Source organism: Clarias gariepinus, chromosome 11, assembly GCF_024256425.1.
Source record: "Clarias gariepinus isolate MV-2021 ecotype Netherlands chromosome 11, CGAR_prim_01v2, whole genome shotgun sequence".
Lineage (NCBI taxonomy): Eukaryota > Metazoa > Chordata > Actinopteri > Siluriformes > Clariidae > Clarias > Clarias gariepinus.
In genome coordinates this window covers 980,797-993,334 of record NC_071110.1, presented here as the reverse complement: position 1 = coordinate 993,334, position 12,538 = coordinate 980,797, and the positions used below count along the sequence as shown (strand labels likewise).

At 44.5% G+C, this 12,538-nt stretch overlaps 1 protein-coding gene across 2 annotated transcripts in view; it reads right to left on the bottom strand.

The window, feature by feature from the left end:
* The window catches only part of ppp2r3a (protein phosphatase 2, regulatory subunit B'', alpha), a 61,690-nt gene extending 49,877 nt beyond the window's left edge, over positions 1-11,813 (bottom strand). The window contains exons 1-2 of one of the 2 annotated variants that reach the window (XM_053507394.1): positions 11,730-11,808; positions 972-1,086 (exon numbers count right to left, since the gene is read on the bottom strand). The gene's annotated coding sequence lies outside the window, so the exon portion shown is untranslated. Of the gene's footprint in view, positions 1-971; positions 1,087-11,729 lie in introns of both variants that reach the window. The other variant, XM_053507393.1, reaches the window with a different exon arrangement.
* Positions 11,814-12,538: the final 725 nt, after the last annotated feature.

Below are 12,538 nucleotides of genomic sequence, written 5' to 3'. Positions count from 1 at the left end.
GACGTGAGGACAAAACTGTTCACCTTCGCTGTCTGTTGCGTCTTCAGTTCAGTTCAGTTTCTTTAATCTTTAACTACAGGCAAATTCAGCAGGCACATAAACACACATAACTAAAACACACCACAGAGGGAGAATATGAGAATATAGAACACACACACACACACACACACACACACACACACACACACACGTTTTCTTTTCCATTCACCATGTTGTGTGTTTGTAGCCATGGTAACTACTTAGAGGAAGTGCATCATTATATTACTTCAATAATGCAGCAGATTAATAATAATACAAGCAAAACACACTATGCTGTTGAGCCCTATAGCGAACGCACACACACACACACACACATACACGCGCGCACACGAATACACACTCACATACATACATACATACATACATTTACACACTAATGTGAGGCAGCAGGTCCTGTGACTCTCTCTCTCCCTTTCCTCTGTCTGTCTCTCTTACACACACACACACACACACACAAACGCATAGTAAACACACACAGATAGAGACATTGTGTCACCGCACAATGTGCTCCAATGCAATTTTACGTGTGTGTGTCTGTAAACATCCTCTTTATTTTCCATTTTCTATTCAACATAATAACGTCTGCAGGAAATCCTCAGCAAAACGATAGACAGGCACAAAGAGAGACAGAGAGACAGACAGACAGGTATATAAATAGATAGATAGAGACAGAAAGAGACACAGACTGAAAGACAGTCAGAGAAAGACAGACATACAGACAGAGAGATAGAGAGACAGACATACAGAGAGACAGAGTCACAGTCAGACAAAGACATAGGCAGAGACACAGACAGACAGACAGATAGTGACAAAGAAGACATGCAGAGAGACACAGTCAGACAGACAGACAGGAAAAGTCATAGACAGAAAGATAAAGACAGAGAGAGACACAGACAGACAGACAGACAGGTAGTAAGTAATTAAACGTTAACCTTTCGGTTCTGCGCCTGTGGTCGCCCCCCCGTGACCCAATGTCTCTTTGGAGTGCCGCTTGATGAGGGGCAGAGGTCAGAGGTCAGAGATCGGGTCAGGCCTGAGGCATGCGGCCTTGAAATGAAAGAGAGCGTGTGATTAATTCAGCACAAAGCATCTCAGAATCTCTCGGACCTCTCTCTCTCTCACACACACACACACACACACACACACACACAGGGTGTGTGCCCTCACTGAATAAAAATGGGTGTGTAAGCATGTGCTAGCTTGTGTATTAGCCTGTGTCAGAACAGAACGACTTGCTGTAGTGCACTCAGGAGGGAGGGAGTGAGAGAGAGAGAGGAAGGAGGAAAAGGTCATGTTTTGGAAAGTAAAAAACGCTTTATGTGCTAAACAGTTTAGTGCCTAGCGCTCTTTGTGTTCTGCTAAGATGGTAATGCAGGAAAACGCACACACACACACACACACACACACACACACAGTTATGTAGTGATTAGAAGCAATAACTATGGTCATTTATAATCACTTTTTAAGGTTTCTGGGAATAAATGAATGCTAATGTAAACGGAAAGATGATTAGCAATGCTAGTGTTTAGCACAGCTAGTCATTAACGGAAGCTAACAGGATTCTTAGCATTAGTTTTTAAAAAGTAAATTTCTTAATCATTTATTTTTTTTGCACACTTGTGGTGTGTGTTAAGAGCCTGCACCGCTAGGAAAATTAATTACAGTCATGTCCATAAATACTGGCATCCTTTGTTTAAAGGTCAAAAATGCCTGAATGTTTTAACAAAAATCTTTATTTCTTCAAACACGAGTGTATGTAGTTTCTAATGTCCCATGTCTAGCATTGTATAAATGCTAAGACAAATTAAACGACTAGCTTTGAACATAGCTAGCAACGGTTCTGTTCTGCATTTCTGTAGTAATGCATTTTAGTGCATACACAAGCCAGTCAATTTCATAATTATTGACACCCTTGGTAAATAAAAATATTTTTTAAAGGGTGTGCATCCAGACGTGCTTTACAAATTTATAGCTGCATTTTTATGCTATGTGTTTCTGACCATGAGTTAATTTTTTGTGTTTTTTCCACATTGTTCTCCTAAAAGTGCAGCGATAATTTTGCCAATTACCCACAGCACGTTGGGTTCATTTACTTCCACTGTAAATCAGGAGTAAACACACAGTCGCTGCTCTATTCATTCACACGGCAACAATAAAAAAAACACACACACACGACTAAAGCCACACAAAGACCTCTCTCTCTCTTTCTTTCTTTTTTCCCCTCTATTTTTTCCCCTGTTTCTTTTTTACGCGCTGAGGGAATCTGGCAGAGAAAGAATGCCTCTCTGTGACTGAGGCGGTGAAAAAAATGTGCCACTCGATGCACAGTCTATTAGCGTCTGTTCTCCAGGCATGGTCACGGCTCGGCGGTCAGAGGTCAGAGGTCAGCAGGCACCACGGTTCGGAAGCAGTGAGAAAGCTCAGGAAGAACATGAAAGGGAAAAAAACATGATGAATCTATTATTTAAAGCACCCATGAAAACCACATCAGAATTCCAGCGTTGGGTTTTGATGTGTTCATGACGGGCTGAGAGCCGCTGAAATCTGGACTCTGATTGGTCAGAAGAGAAGGTGTTGATTAGTTGTCTATAGAAACAGCAGTAGTAGAGGCTTATATCAATGCACTTGTTTCTAGAGTAACCGCTCATTTACAGGGACACTGAATGATAATAAAAATGATGTTTTCCTTGAGTAAGGAGACATTTATTAACCTGTATGGAAGGAGTCTCCAGTGTGAGAGCTTTGTACCAGTCAGAGGTAAATCTGTAGGTTCAGGACGGAGGAGATTATGCTATATGGTTTCCTGCTAATATGCAAAGCACTTTTCATCCCTCAGGTTTGTGTCCTCTCTATGAGTTTTCATCAGACTTAGACGTTCATAAGAAAACATTTCTGCACTTCATATTCTGTCTGATCTTTTCCTATTATCAATACTACAAATTCAGTTTAGAAGGAAAACTCTCTCATACCTGTCATTATCAAATGCATCAAATGCTCTCTTGCTCTCTTAATCTGCAGACGTTTTCCACTGTCTCTTTCCTCCACACTGTGTTTTTCATCCCGAAGTCTCTCTATATTTTTTCCCTATAGAGTTAGCCAAGAAATCTAACGCATTGCCATGCCAGTAGGATATTGCTGCACCTACTTCTCACCTCGTAAATACTCGTCTAGCATCTGGTTCTCTGCCATTGGATCTAAAAACAGCAGCTCACCCTGATAAAAAACAAGTCTGGATACAACTTAGCTACCTGTCCCTATTTCCACCCCAGTAACTGCTCCCAGCCAATCAGAGCACAGCACAGTCCTCCCAGCCAAACAGAACACACTGCTCTCAGCCAATCAAATCTCACTGTATTTTTCCAAAGCTCAAGAGAACTCAGTATACACCTCTTAGCCAATCTGAACACACCATACTGCTTTCAGCCAATCAAAACACACTGAACCGCTCTCGGCCAATTAAAACACACTGAACCGCTCTCAGCCAATCAAAACACACTGAACCGCTCTCAGCCAATCAAAACACACTGAACCGCTCTCAGCCAATCAAAACACACTGAACCGCTCTCAGCCAATCAAAACACACTGAACCGCTCTCAGCCAATCAAAACACACTGAACCGCTCTCAGACGATTAAAAAAACACTGAAACACTCTCAGCCAATCAGAACACACCATATTGCCCTCAGCCAATCTGAACACTTTGTAGTGCTTTAAGCCAATAAGAACACGCCATCTGCTCTCAGCCAATCATAACACAGCACACTGTTCTCAGCCAATGAGAACACACCTTAGCTTTTGGCCAATTGGAAAACACTATTGCTCTCCCAGTGTATCAGAACATACTCTACCTCTCTCCACCAATCAGAATGCACTGTCAGTTAATATATTAGTGCTACATGACGGAGTGTAACTGTATCCTGCTTGTTAGCAGATTAATGTCGCAAAACGCTCTGAGCTGAAACGATGACATCATTCACAAAACATCAAATAAAACCACCGACGCTTTTCTTTTTGCTCACGTTTTCTCTCCAAACATGTAACTCTATCCACAGCACTGGAGCTCTGACTGGCCAGATCTGTGTAAACACAGCGGAGAACGTGATGATGGATCACTAAAAGCTCAGTCATCACCGACCCGCTGACTCTATCAGGCAGACACGTAGGATCAGAGAGAAGGGCAAAAAAGCGAAGAACCCGGGTCTATATTTCTATATAAGGCATTAGAATACAAATAAACGTATGAGTGCAGGGCAAGGACACAGAAACAACCTTATTCAAAGGAAATGTAGCGCTTTAACACAAGGAACAGCAACCAAGTGTGTGATAGTGTGACTGTGTTTCTGTTATCACATTAGCCATATCATTCCACAATATAATATTTCTGCCACGTTACAAAACATCACTGTACCGCTCTCAATCAATCAATCAGAACACACTGTACCGCTCTCAATCAATCAATCAGAACACACTGTACCGCTCTCAATCAATCAATCAGAACACACTGTACCGCTCTCAGCTAATCAGAACACACTGTACTCTCTCAGCCAATCAGAACACACTGTACCGCTCTCAATCAATCAATCAGAACACACTGTACCGCTCTCAATCAATCAATCAGAACACACCGTACCACTCTCAGCCAATCAAAACACAACTGTACTCTCTCAGCCAATCAGAACACAGTGTACCGCTCTCAATCAATCAATCAGAACACACTGTACCGCTCTCAATCAAGCAATCAGAACACACTGTACCGCTCTCAGCTAATCAGAACACACTGTACCGCTCTCAGCCAATCAAAACACAACTGTACTCTCTCAGCCAATCAGAACACACTGTACCGCTCTCAATCAATCAATCAGAACACACTGTACCGCTCTCAATCAAGCAATCAGAACACACTGTACCGCTCTCAGCTAATCAGAACACACTGTACCGCTCTCAGCCAATCAGAACACACTGTACTCTCTCAGCCAATCAGAACACACCGTACCACTCTCAGCCAATCAAAACACAACTGTACTCTCTCAGCCAATCAGAACACAGTTGATTGCTCTCAGGCAATCACAACATACTATCACAACATACTATACTGCTCACATATTTAATGATATTATTTTTTATTAAATGATTGAAATGTGTGTGTGTGTGTGTGTGTGTGTGTGTGCGTGTGTGTGTGTGTATGTGTGTGTGTGTGTGTGTGTGTGTGTGTGAGTGTGTGTGTCTGTGTGTGTGTGTGTCTGTGTGTGTGTGTGTGTGTGTGTGTGTGTAGTCATTTGACTTTTTTAATACAGTAGTTCAGTTGCCATGCAGATATCCAATATGACAAAATGGACAGACAGTTACCATGGTAATGCTCATGTTTTAATTAAACTACACACACACACATGTCTGCACAAGAACTGCACACAAACTGGGGAAATGAAATTTAAAGATAATTTGGCGGTAAACAGATTCCAGAACAGCAGAATTTACTCTTACTGTGCAGGAATAAGGTGGTAAATACAGGATCAGAAATGATCACTGAAATTAAATCTGTTTATTTCTTTCAACGCCTTGTAAATGTGAGGTTTGGTAATAAAGATAATCAAGAAGAAAAACACAGACTGATGATTTTCTGATTCCTGCATTAGACAATGATTCGCTCTACAAGACACATACTGTAAAAGTTCTACTGTAATATTATAATTTATAGTAACTTATGAATATTGAAATCAAAGTGAATTAAATAAAGTAAATATATAATAAACTAAAATGACAATTATTATTACAATATTTCAGCGCTGTCTCTTTAATCAAGAAACTGATTCACTCATTAAACATCAATATACCAATAAGACTGATCCACTGGGTAACATGAGACTTCACTCACACACACACACACTGATTCACTCACACACACACACACACACACACACACACACACTAATTCACTCACACACACACACACTGATTCACTCACACACACTGATTCACTCACACACACACTCATTCACTCACACACACACTCATTCACTCACACACACTCATTCACTCACACACGTTTTTACACACACAATGATTCACTCACACACACACACACACACACACACATACACACACACACACACACACTGATTCACACACTCACTCACTTATTAACTCACTCACACACTCATTCACTCACACACACACACACACACACACTGATTCACTCACACACACTGATTCACTCACACACACACACACACACACTGATTCACTCACACACACTGATTCACTCACACACACACTCATTCACTCACACACGTTTTTACACACACAATGATTCACTCACACACACACACACACACACACACACACACTAATTCACTCACACACACACACACTAATTCACTCACACACACTGATTCACTCACACACACTGATTTACTCACACACACACTCATTCACTCACACACACTCATTCACTCACACACGTTTTTACACACACAATGATTCACTCACACACACACACACACACACACACACACACACTGATTCACACACTCACTCACTTATTAACTCACTCACACACACTCATTCACTCACACACACACACACACACTGATTCACTCACACACACACTAATTCACTCACACGCACTCATTCACTCACACACGTTTTTACACACACAATGATTTACTCACACACACACACACACTTATTCACTCACTCAAACACACACTGATTCACTCACAAACACACTTACGCACACATACACACACACTGATTTACACACACACACACACACTTATTCACTCACACACACGTATTCACACATACACACTGATTCACACACACACACACACTGATTCACTCACACACACTGATTCACTCACACACACACTCATTCACTCACACACGTTTTTACACACACAATGATTCACTCACACACACACACACACACACACACACTGATTCACACACTCACTCACTTATTAACTCACTCACACACTAATTCACTCACACACACTCATTCACTCACACACACACACACACACACTGATTCACTCACACACACACTAATTCACTCACACGCACACTAATTCACTCACACACACTCATTCACTCACACACGTTTTTACACACACAATGATTTACTCACACACTCACACACACTTATTCACTCACTCAAACACACACTGATTCACTCACAAACACACTTACGCACACATACACACACACTGATTCACACACACACACACACTTATTCACTCACACACACGTATTCACACATACACACTGATTCACACACACAGATTCACACACACACTGATTCACACACACTCTGGTTCACTCACACACACACTGATTTATCCCATTATTTATTTAATTATCCTGTTGAGGATTATCTCATTAACCCCCCCACTGCCTCCCCCAAACCCGACTCTGGAGCTTTATGATTCATGTGCTTTGCTTTGCTTCACGTTGCTCCATGATCAAATCGTCAACTCCCTGATTCACTCTTTTATTCCACGATTTTCTGGAGTCTCTAATTCACTGGTTTTGTGACTCATTCGTTTTGATTTAACTTGAGTTTATTTCATCATTACCCCAAATTTGGGGCGCTTTCTTCTCATCCAACATCGCATCTACGCATCTACACGAGCGCATCAGTGGCTTCGCAGCCCAGGTACAGACATTTTCCTGGATATTTTAGCAATTTTCCTAGTTTACAATGTTGTTTTTTTTTGTAGACATATTGGTATATATACACACACACACACATATAAGATGTACAGAGCTATGCATGCAGTCACGCCATGACTCACACACTCCAGCAGAGTTAAAAGGCGAAAGAAGAGGAAGGAGGAAGATCAGACTCAGCAGCCAGACGTCTCGTTAAACCAACAGCTGCAGCATGGAATAACGACGAGCTGCGGCTGCGTCTCAAACCGCACGCTACTGTACTACAGAGTGCATTGAAATGCATAATAGAGTGTACTGCAATACGCAAGGCCGTTTGTGTGTGTGTGTGTGTGAGGGCTAAGAGCAGCTGAGATCCATGTCGAAATCACCACACACTCTGTTTACTGACACCGTTGCATGCCTCAAGCCTGCTCTGACCTCTGACCTCTGACCCTTATCTCGCAGTATCCCAAAGAAGCAGCAGGTCATGGGGTCAAACACAAACACAGCACAGAAATGTGCTCTGAGAGGACGCATGCCACGATGCCGAAATAACGACCTCCCTAAAGACGACTCTGTACTGTACCGTCTCTTCGTTTCCAGCAGCGTTGCCAGACTGCGCTTCTTTTCTGATGGAATTTATTCACCGTTTGAGGTTTGTATTTAACTGGAAAAAATGTTTAATGTCTGGAACTAAATCTGGCAACCCTGTGTTCGACACAAATCCTAACAGCGACATCTGAAGTGCATCATGGTGTGTAAATCTCACGTCTGATATCCCAGGAGTCTTCGCTCCAGTCCGAGACTTCTTCTGGCGGTTGTGTTTTACCCAGCCGGGGGATTCTTCTCCCCGAGCCGAGGCTTTTACTAAACTCAACTCTACAACATTTTTTCCAACCAGACACTTCATATGCCTGCCGTCAAACTTCTTACCCAAGCTGAAGACGTTTCTACATAGCATGTTGCTTCCTATGTCCAACCTGGGACATCTCATTTCATAGTATCTGCTCTGCTTGTCCTGGGGAACACACACACACACGCACACACACACATGCTTATTCACAGTACTCGCTTACAAATCATTAAACGCCAGCCAGTCTAGGTAAACACACCTGTAAAACTATAACATTACACACAATTATGTTGTATACAAGCAGCAAGTCACACACTTACACACATTTATGCACAAAATCAGACATCACACACTCTCGCTGACATCAGCGGGATGGTTCTATGGTTCTGTCCCATAGATCCAGTGTTACACAAATGAGCATCACATCGAGATAATTGCGTATAATGGATAAATTAATCCGTTATGACATCGGCAACAAAACAAAAGACGTCTGGCTAACAATCACCTGAAAGTAAGGTCAAAGGTTCAAATCTAAAAATAGTCTGTTTGTTTCATTCATGTATTTATTTATTTGTTGTTAACGTTCAAACATTAAAAATAAAAAATTCTAAACAAACCACACATGCGCATGCCCATGCCTGATAAACACTGATCATTCATAACATTAATCAACATCAGCACCTGGTGACAGCATGACTGGTACCCGAGGCTCACACACGCCAGCAGGGACCAAAGTCTAGCCTGTCCAGTCCAAATCACACATGCAGCACGAAGTACTTAAAAAAAATCCGTGCTGGCCACGATAGAAAGCCCACCGCGTATAGAAGCCAGCAGGCAAAGAGCCCAAGACCCCGGCATACAAACTCCCCAGATCTGATCCAACAAGTCCACAGAGGCGCCATCTCGCAACCCACAGCGCCCAAAGGATCTGGCGCCAATGTCCTGGTGCCAGACGCCACTGTGCCCCCCAGAGGTCTTGTGGAGTCATGCCCCAAGGGGACAAAGCTGACCAGTGACACAAGGGGAACCCAAAACCTAGATATGATTTCTAGGTTATGGCTGATCAGTGTCTGTGCCTCCTGAGGCTTCTGCTGTCCAAATTCACTCACTTATAGTCTAATGCTTTATCCTGTATACAGGGTCACGGGGGCCTGAAGCCTATCCCAGGAGACATAGAGCACGAGGTGGGTACACCCTGGATAGGTTACCACACACATAGACACACACTCATTCACACACGACGGGCAATTAGCCAAATTATTTTGTACTGTGGGAGGAAACCGAACTACAGTGGTACCTTGGAATATGAATTAAAAACAAAATTATGCAAGAAATCTGCCTCAGCATGCAAACTTTTTTGGCACACGAGTGACCGAGCCAGTCGTGTGTACTTTTGGTTGTATGTACATATAGTGCATCCGGGAGCCGATCAAAGCATGTTTGCATCAGCGGAAACCTAAATGAAGTGAGTTTACATATTTTTGGAGGGTTTTTTGTTTGCGTTTTGTACAAGTTTTAGTGAAGACGGAGCACCAATGTTTTTATATGCAAAAATATGATTATAATGTTGGAACATTGTTAATATTGGTAATATTTTAGAATTCGCCACGGGAATGGATTAAACTTTCCCAGGTCCTGCTTTATACCAAAAAAAAACATCAAGCATGGAGAGAACATGCACACACACACACACACACACACACACACACACAGACCTGAGGAAGGAACAAGGCCACGGTGCCAACCACTACCCTATTGTGCCACCTATCCAAATTTTACAAATGTTTTTTTTTTTTTGCTTTAGTGACCAGTGACCTCTAATATCCATCCTGTGGCTTCTGATCTGAATCAAGCGCACTGACAGCATGCAGTCCATCCATCTCAATCTGAGATCTCAACCAGTCTCACCTGTGCGCGAAACCACCCAGGACTTCTTCTGTTTAACATAAGTAATTGATGCAGGGCCCCCTGTGCCCACCCTGGGCCTCCCTGTGCCCACCCTGGGGTTCCTTCTGCCCACCCTGGGCCTCCCTGTGCCCACCCTGGGACTCACTGTGCCCACCCTGGGGTTCCCTGTGCCCACCCTGGGTTCCTTCTGCCCACCCTGGGGCTCCCTGTGCCCACCCTGGTTTCCTTGTGCCCACCCTGGTTTCCTTGTGCCCACTCTGGGACTCCCTGTGCCCACCCTGGGGCTCCCTGTGCCCACCCTGGTTTCCTTCTGCCCACCCTGGGGCTCCCTGTGCCCACCCTGGGTTCCTTTTGCCCACCCTGGGTTCCTTGTGCCCACTCTGGGACTCCCTGTGCCCACCCTGGGGCTCCCTGTGCCCACCCTGGGGTTCCTTGTGCCCACCCTGGGGCTCCCTGTGCCCACCCTGGGTTCCTTGTGCCCACCCTGGGACTCCCTGTGCCCACCCTGGGTTTATTGTGCCCACCCTGGGGCTCCCTGTGCCCACCCTGGGGTTCCTTGTGCCCACCCTGGGTTCCTTCTGCCCACCCTGGGTTCCTTCTGCCCACCCTGGGGCTTCCTGTGCCCACCCTGGGACTCCCTGTGCCCACACTGGGTTCCTTTTGCCCACCCTGGGTTCCCTGTGCCCACCCTGGGACTCCCTGTGCCCACACTGGGTTCCTTTTGCCCACCCTGGGTTCCCTGTGCCCACCCTGGGACTCCCTGTGCCCACCCTGGGGTTCCCTGTGCCCCCGCCCCAGTGTGTATGGGTGTGCAAACTTTTCCGCAGCCAGAACATTGATAACAACAAAAATGTTTATTACGGATTATTGTCGTACAGTACCGACCCACACCCTGGCGCGCGCGCACACACACACACACACACACAGTTCTGATCTGTAACTGATTCCGCCGGTCTGTGTCTCTTCTCTCCGCCTTACAGCGGCTCCGTGACGACGCACGAGCGGATCACAACTTCCTCAGTGGACACTAACGCCACACACACACCGTACACACACACACACACACCGTACACACACACACACACACCGTACACACACACACACACACACCGTACACACACACAGAGTCACGTACAGCCGCGATACTGGAGCACGCGCGGATCCGAACAAACACAGAAACACCGTGAAATCCGTAAACACACAGTCACACACACACACACACACACACACTCACACACACACTCTCTCACACACACACACACACACACATAAACACTGACCGTGACTCGGTGCTCCGTCGCTCCAGCTGCAGTTTCTCTCCCGGTCTGATCGCGGAATCCGCAGCGACACTCTGAGCGCGCGCACACACACACACACACACACACTACCGACTACAGAGTACTGTACTGTATACCGCCTCACCGCGGAGAGACACAGACAGAGAGGGAGGGGGGGGGGGGCAGACAGCGAGAGAGAGAGAGACAGAAAGAGTGAGACATAATGTCCATCATGGAGCTTGTAATGTCCAACCTAAAAATGTCTTCCGTCCAACTTAGAGCTTGTAATGTCCAACATTATAATATTGATCATGAGGCTTGTAATGTCCAATCTGGAGCTTCTAACGTCCAGAGTTGAGCTTGTCCACCATGGAACTATAGCTTCTAATGTCCAACATTCTAATGCCCTAATGTCCACCGTGGAGCTTGTCATGTCCATCGTGGAACTTCTAATGTTCAATATTCTAATATCGATAATGAAGCTTCTAAATGTCCAACCTGGAGATTGCCCAACGTCCTCATGTCCAACATGGAGTGCTTAATGTCCATCACTGACCTTGTTTTGTTTAACCTAGATATTCTAATGTCCATTATGGAGCTTCTACTGTCCAACATTCTAAGGTCTGACCTGGAACCATTTCTTGCTGAGCCTAGGTTCTAGGTTCTTCCTGGCCTGCAACCTGATAATTGGGTGACTATAGAATAGGGACAGACAGACAGGCAGACAGGCAGACAGACAGACAGACAGATAGATAGATAGATAGATAGATAGATAGATAGATAGATAGATAGGCAGTGAGTGTTATTTATAA